Below are 7,711 nucleotides of genomic sequence, written 5' to 3'. Positions count from 1 at the left end.
GACAATTGCATACTCAATGAAATTATGATCTTAAATTGTCTTGTTTAATTTATGTAAGATGTTTATCTTGTAGAAAGTCTTTGCATGAATTAATCTAGTTTATCGAAATTGAATCCAATACCTGTGGTCTGGAAGAGATTGCTATGCAACTATCAAATTTATCTTTGAAAAATTAATCATCAGATGAATCATGCTAAATAGGACAGACCATGCCTATCCTTAGAAAAGATGGTTTGTGCCAGGCTTAGATGACTCATACTGTGGGTTAGATTTCAGCTTTTTGTATGATTGCCCTAACTTGTAGTTAAGAGCAATCAGATCATACACGCATCTAAGTCATTGAAAGCATTACACTTACGAATCCATCGGTGGATTCTAGCCCTAAACACCTCTCTCCATAGATAATTCGTACTACTACACCCATATTAATTCTTATATTTTTATCATTTACTCTAGCTTATCCTTTTTGAAATAATTATTTAATTAGAAAAAATAACTTGTCTCCAATCCCTGTGGACCGACACCCGTAATCACTATCCTACAGGATACGTGCTATTGCGTGGTTTTATTTTCAAAATTGAAAGAACCGATCAATTTTTGGCGCCGTTGCCGGAGATTGCTAGCATAGTTATTTTTCTTATTAAAAAAAAAATTTAAAAATTTAAAAAAAATTCTTTAAAATTTTTTTTCTATTATTGTTACTTTTCTTATCTTCTTTTTCTCCCTTACTAATTTTTATTTATTTTTTTTATATTATTTGATCAGGAATCGAGGAAAAAAATCTGGGATGATCAAAAGGAGAACTGCCGGAAAAGAAATGCTGTAGAGGTTTGAAAAAAAAAAAATTAAATTGCTGGAGAAATTCCCTTTGGTAACCTCTAAACTTTTCTTATTTAAATTAATTATTGGTTTGAAATTTTGTGGTGATTGTTTGATTTTAATTATAGCAAAATTGTGAATGCATGCTTGATACACATACACAAATCAATTTGCACATAGTAAGGGCAATCACCCCAACAAGATAAGAGCCGGATTTCATCACCGGACTCTTGCCCAACTTAGGTGAACTCAATCTCACATAGTGTCATCTTTAATTAAAATCAATTAGACATTGGCTCCTAGGGACATTCGAGCTCAATAGGACGAAGATCACCGAAAGTTGCACCAATTTTGCTCTGTGGCTTAGTTGATGTCTAGGCAAGCTTTGTCCCTATAAGGGAGACAGTTCATCTGTTCGAGGCAAGTGGGTTTTAAGTGGGACCTTTGCGAATGCATCGTGACCCCTCCACTTACCTGGGAGCTTACCTGGTCAACTCGGTTCATTAGACCGGATTGGAGGCTTAGGTGCCCTCTTCAAACTAGTTAGGAGCTGTCTAGTGATTTTAGGACAAAGACTAGGATTGATATGCTTTTCTCTTTTATTGCATGCTTGATTGATCGAGTACTAGTGTATGCACGGTAGTCGTTCTAGAGTACAAAACCTATTACCTTTTGACCCTGAAATAGAACGAATCCTTAGGAACATTCGAGCTAAGATCAAAACATTAGGATCATCCCCACCTTTTAAGATGGCTGAAGAACAACCCAAACTTCTGAGGAAGTACTTTACTCCCACTATTTACACTTCCCCATCTTGCATTCGATTACCTGAGGTAGCAGCTGTACAATATGAAATAAAGTCTAGTGTGATCCAAATGCTCCCATCTTTTTATGGTCTCACCAATGAAGACCCATATAAACACCTAGATGAATTCCTTGAGATTTGCACCACTGTCAAGATTCAGAACTTCACTGATGATGCTCTGAAACTTAGATTATTTTCCTTCTCCCTTAAAGATAGAGCCAAACAATGGCTGAATTCTTTAGAAGCCAACTCGATTCGTTCTTGGGATCAAATGCAACAAGAATTTCTTAAAAAATACTTTCCTATAGGAAGAACGAACCAGTTTAGACATGCCATTACAAGCTTCTCCCAAACCGAGGGAGAAGAATTTCATGAAACTTGGGAGAGATTTCGTGACCTAATCCGTAAATGCCCACATCATCAAATACCTAAGTGGCAGCTAGTGCAATGCTTCTATGATGGATTGACTGAACGAAACCGTCATATGATTGATGCTGCATGCGGGAGGACTTTCATGCTTTGAAATGAGCATGAAACATGGCAATTATTTGAAAATCTTAATGAAAACTCCCTCCACCATGCTTCATGTTCTCGTCAAGCACCCCCGAGTTCTCAAAGAAAAGGGACCATTTGTGAAATAAGTCATTCTATGGACCTGTCTAGCAAGGTAGATGCATTGTCCCATAAGATTGACCAACTGATGATAGGTGGGCATTACATGAACTCTTCCCAAGCACAAGTGTGTACTATTTGTTCTAGCCCATCCCACCCTATTCATGAGTGCCCTTCAGCGCCCCAATTCTCCGAACTCGTGTAAGAACACATCAATGCTGCTCAAACACAGCCTAGACCGGGTAATGACCCATTTTTCAATACATATAACCCGGGATGGCGAAATCATCCAAACTTTTCTTGGAAGCAGCAAGCTTCAAACACAACCCAACCATATTCCCAAAATTTTCAAAATCCTCAGAATTTTCAAACCCCACAAAATATTCATCCCTACCGTCCCTCAATTCAATTTCAACACACTCCTCCTCCACCCCAAAGAAACACAGCCTTTGAGGAGAAAGTGTTGAACGCCCTTCAAGGTTTGGAAACCATTACACAATTAGTGCACTCTCATACGCAATCAATCGCCAAGCTAGAATCCCAAATGGGTCAACTAGCTAATGCACTAAACAAGCGAGAGGAAGGAAAGCTTCCAAGCCAACCACTAAGTAATCCTAGGGGACAATACATGGCTCAAGAAAATCAACTAAATGCAATTCATCATGAACAAGCCAATGCTTTGACTACCCTAAGGAGTGGACGTGTAGTAGACAATAAGATTGGGGAGGACAACAATACGGAAGATGAAGAAGAGGATAGAAATGTGTCAAATGAAAAACCTTCTTCTTCTTCTTCACCTAGTCCACCTTCTGCCAAAACTCATATCCCAAAGGCCCCATATCCTGAAGCTCTTAATTCACCCTCTCCCTTTGGAAAAAAGGGAACTTCACTAGAGGAAATAATGGAGGTTTTCAAACAAGTGAAAATTAACCTTCCGCTTCTTGATGCTATTAGACAAGTTCCCTCCTATGCCAAATTCCTCAAAGACCTTTGCATACAAAAGCGAAAATCTAGGACACATGTGCCTAAAAAGGTCTTCCTAACTGATCAAGTGAGTTCTATTCTCCAACACAACACCCCTCCGAAATTCAAAGATCCTGGTGCTCCCACCATCTCCTGTGTCTTAGGAAATAATTTCATTGATCGAGCACTCTTAGATCTAGGGGCAAGTGTCAACCTTTTACCTTATTCAGTTTATGAGAAACTTGGGTTAGGTGAGTTAAAACCAACCTCGGTATCCCTTCAATTGGCTGATCGATCTGTAAAAACACCACATGGGATAATTGAAGATGTTCTTGTCAAGGTAGACAAATTCTATTTTCCAATAGATTTCATTGTCCTTGATATGGAACATGAGCCCAATCCTAATAAACAAATCCCCGTGATCCTTGGGCGGCCCTTTTTAGCAACAGCCAATGCATGCATCAATTGTAGAACAGGGGTAATGAACATATCATTTGGGAACATGAAGGTAAAATTAAATGTGTTCAATGCGGCCGACCAACCCGCAAGGAAAATTGAGTGTTTTATGATAGACAAAATAGATGACCTCATAGAAGGAGATGCAAAAACTATCTCACTATGTCTGGCTGAAGACAATAAACTTAGCGGAGGCAACCCAATTCTCTTAGATTATTTCTTAACATTAAGGACAATGTTAGGTTTAGGTTTGGGGGTATTCATCTTGATTTTCATCCCAAAAATAAAAAATAAAAAATAAATAAATAAATAAATAAATAAAAATAAAAATAATAATAAAATAATAATAAAAAATTATTTTTTTAAAAAAGAAAAAAATAAAAAATAAAAATATTTTTTAAAAAAATGTGTTTATTTTCACTTTTTATAAAATAATAAAAAAAAGTTATTTAAAAAAAAGTTTTTTTTAAAAAATCCTAATTTATATACATTTATGCGAGAATGATAAACACACAAGGTATATAAAATCTAAAAAGCCCAATGACTAGTGGGAAGTAATACAAATTTAAGTTCTTTTTATTAAGTCTCTCTTAGGAAGTTGTAAGCTAATTAATACTTTGAAATTTCACTGCACACTGGCCGACTCTTCTAAGGTCTAGGCTCGACATTATGTTGAGAGTATGGTAGCAACCTTGGACCCTGATGAATCATACTTATCTAATCCAAAAAAAAAAAAATATCAATAAAAATGGATTTAGTCAGGAACATCGAAAAGGGCTACCTATTGTCAAAGATCAAGTGGGCTTGTGATGAGGACTCCGAGCATAAGTCCGTAGAGGAGTCTTGATGCCCGACACCTTATGCTAACTGGTGTGAGAGTTGTCGACTGATTGCTCGTTACACGGAGAAATCACCACAAGAGTAAAAGTGCACAATTTATATATCTTTCTTTAAAAAAAAAAGAAAAAAAAATGTTGTATTGACCGAAAAGACAATAGTGTGAAAGCCGTCGTTGTAAAAATTCGAGTAAACTGGAATATTACAGATAAAGCCCGTGAGGTACTAAAGTAAACATCCACAACTCTCGAAATCCTGCAGATAAGATGATTTTGAATCAGTGAGTAGGTCTTTTCGACCAATCTTTGGAAACTACTAGTATTAACAATATTTTGGAGATCCGAACCCTTAGCTTGTATACGGTCCAGATTTCACCGAGCACTCCAGTATAAATAAGTCTTACAACTTCCTAAACGGAAACTTAATGACTTTAACTTAGATTGCATACTAATCTAGAATTTGGGCTGACTTAGTAAATAAAACCGTGTGTGCTTTGAAATTCTTATCATTTATGTATCTTAAATTAGATTTTAATTAAAAAAAAGTTTTTTTTTCTAGCTAGTATGCACTTGGAATTTGAAGTTTCATCAATCAAATTAAAAAAAAAAAAAATAACAACAACAACAACAAATTAATCAAAACAATAAATGATATTGAAGTTTGTGGGTATCTTCACTGGAAACCCTCACGAGACTATAACTCGTCCACTAGGATAACCTAGGGGTTTAAAGCCTTGTTGCATATGGTAAATGCAATCGCGATTCCTGCGAAAGTGAGTTAATTTCTCTTCTATTTTGCTCGAAGACTAGCAAAATGTAGATTTGGGGGTGTGATAAGTGCTAATTAATGTACAAATTTATCTATTTTACATAGCACTTATTATTATTGTTATACACATATTTTAAATATTAACAGAAGAAAATGTGTTTTCCCTCGTCATTTCATTTTAATAAATTATTAGAGGTAATTCAAGTTTGGTTTAATTTTCTATATCGATTTAGTTTAATGTGTGTGCAGGTCGAGTCACCCCATTCACGAATTAGTCCCAATCTGTTTCATGTGTGGATTACTTTCTTCCACATGTGCATAAAGCTATCCATTCCTTTGTCCACGTCATCTTTCCCGTGTGCACCAGGCTTCCCAACTTAGCAAAACAGAGCCCTCCCAACCTACCCGAGTAGACCCCAACCATCTCTCTAAAAAAAAATAATAATAAAATTCACTCACGCCCGTATTCATCTTCCGCATCATTCTTCTCCTCTTCTCTTCCCCTGTTTCGGACCATCTCCCAGCTCAGCTGTATCCTTCCCTATCCTTCCCAGATTTTCTCCACTATCCAAGCCAATCCAAGCTTCCCAGATGAATCCTCATGCGATTCATCATCCCCCGTATCCAGCAAATCTCCCAGGCTCAAATCCACACATTTTTCCTTTGCTTCAAAACAAAGCTCATCTCCCTCCCAGCCGGCCCCAATGCAGCACTGAAACAAGGGAGATTTCCAAATCGACCCAGCCTCCCGATTCTCGCCGTCACCGTCCACGTCTCCTCCGGATTCAAGATTCCAAATCCCGGATGACCCCGCCTCTTCATCCCGCGATGCAATCCAGCGAATCAGGCGTTCGTCCGAAGCGTCTTCAACGCATCCATGGCGCAATTCAAGTCTGCAGCACATCTCCAGCCATCTGGATTTCCTTCCACGGCCGAGGCGTCCCAGATCTCAGCTCCCAATCGCGACCAGATCAGCAGAGATCGTGCCGGCACGCCTCACGTCTCTAGCCAGCCACGCATCAGGCATCCACCTGCATCCCCGCCTCCTCACAGCTGCCGTTTCGAGCGAGATCCGAGATCAACGATCCACTCCTAGCAGTCAAAATCCCAGCATCTCCGCCTCTTCCTCTGCCGGTGACGCAGCTCGCAGCCGAGATCTAGCTCCGCCATCAACCACGTGCGTTCCGAGCCGCATCAAGAGCCCAGCCTTCTTTCCGTGATCCCAGCCTCCTCCGCGTCCGGGCATCCCGTGATCTCACATCCGCATCTCCAGCGCGCTCTCAGTGGATCCATCAAGGGGGAGAATGGGTATAAAGAGGGTGGCCATCGGCTTGGAAAGGGGGGAGCTTGGTTGAGGAAAAATAGGGGAGACCCTGTTTCGGTGAAGAGAAGAAGAGAGCCGAACCAGAGAAAAGAAATAAAAAAAAAGGAGAGAGAAGGGGGGAAAGAGAATATTTTGTGGCATTTTGGGAAGAATGAGAGGGGAAGACTTTCATTTGAAGATGGAAGGACTTCCGGCCACCATGAGCGGCTGAATCCTGGTTTAGGGGTTTGATGAAGCCATGGATGAGTATTTGTGTTGCATTTCATTGATTTTTAGCGTTGTAAGACAGTTGCATACTCAATGAAATTATGATCTTAAATTGTCTTGTTTAATTTATGTAAGATGTTTATCTTGTAGAAAGTCTTTGCATGAATTAATCTAGTTTATCGAAATTGAATCCAATACCTGTGGTCTGGAAGAGATTGCTATGCAACTATCGGATTTATCTTTGAAAAATTAATCATCAGATGAATCATGCTAAATAGGACAGACCATGCCTATCCTTAGAAAAGATGGTTTGTGCCCGGCTTAGATGACTCATACTGTGGGTTAGATTTCAGCTTTTTGTATGATTGCCCTAACTTGTAGTTAAGAGCAATCAGATCATACACGCATCTAAGTCATTGAAAGCATCACACTTACGAATCCATCGGTGGATTCTAGCCCTAAACACCTCTCTCCATAGATAATTCATACTACTACACCCATATTAATTCTTATGTTTTTATCACTTACTCTAGCTTATCCTTTTTGAAATAATTATTTAATTAGGAAAAATAACTTATCTCCAATCCCTGTGGACCGACACCCGTAATCACTATCCTACAGGATACGTGCTATTGCGTGATTTTATTTTCAAAATTGAAAGAACCGATCACCCTTGTTATTGAAGAATCTATACATGTTGTTTTTGATGATACTAGTGATATCTCTTCTAACAAGAGAGTTGTTCTTGATGATGATGCTGAAATTCTTGAAGAAAAGATTGATGAGATGACATTACAAGAAGATGAACAAAAATCAAATGGAAATGCATCATCAAGCCAAGAGGCAATTGTGGATCATGGGTTGACTAAGGCTTGGAGGTATGCTCATGGGCATCCTGAGGAATTAATTTTAGATGATCC

The 7,711-nt window shown here is 38.6% G+C and overlaps 1 non-coding gene across 1 annotated transcript; it reads right to left on the bottom strand.

The window, feature by feature from the left end:
* Nucleotides 1-1,944: 1,944 nt before the first annotated feature.
* Nucleotides 1,945-2,050, bottom strand: LOC120105949. Its single transcript, XR_005508198.1, has one exon. It is a non-coding gene; the product is annotated as a small nucleolar RNA R71 (small nucleolar RNA).
* Between the last annotated feature and the right edge of the window lie 5,661 nt (nt 2,051-7,711).

Source organism: Phoenix dactylifera, unplaced genomic scaffold, assembly GCF_009389715.1.
Source record: "Phoenix dactylifera cultivar Barhee BC4 unplaced genomic scaffold, palm_55x_up_171113_PBpolish2nd_filt_p 000404F, whole genome shotgun sequence".
Lineage (NCBI taxonomy): Eukaryota > Viridiplantae > Streptophyta > Magnoliopsida > Arecales > Arecaceae > Phoenix > Phoenix dactylifera.
This window is presented reverse-complemented; position numbering and strand designations above follow the sequence as displayed.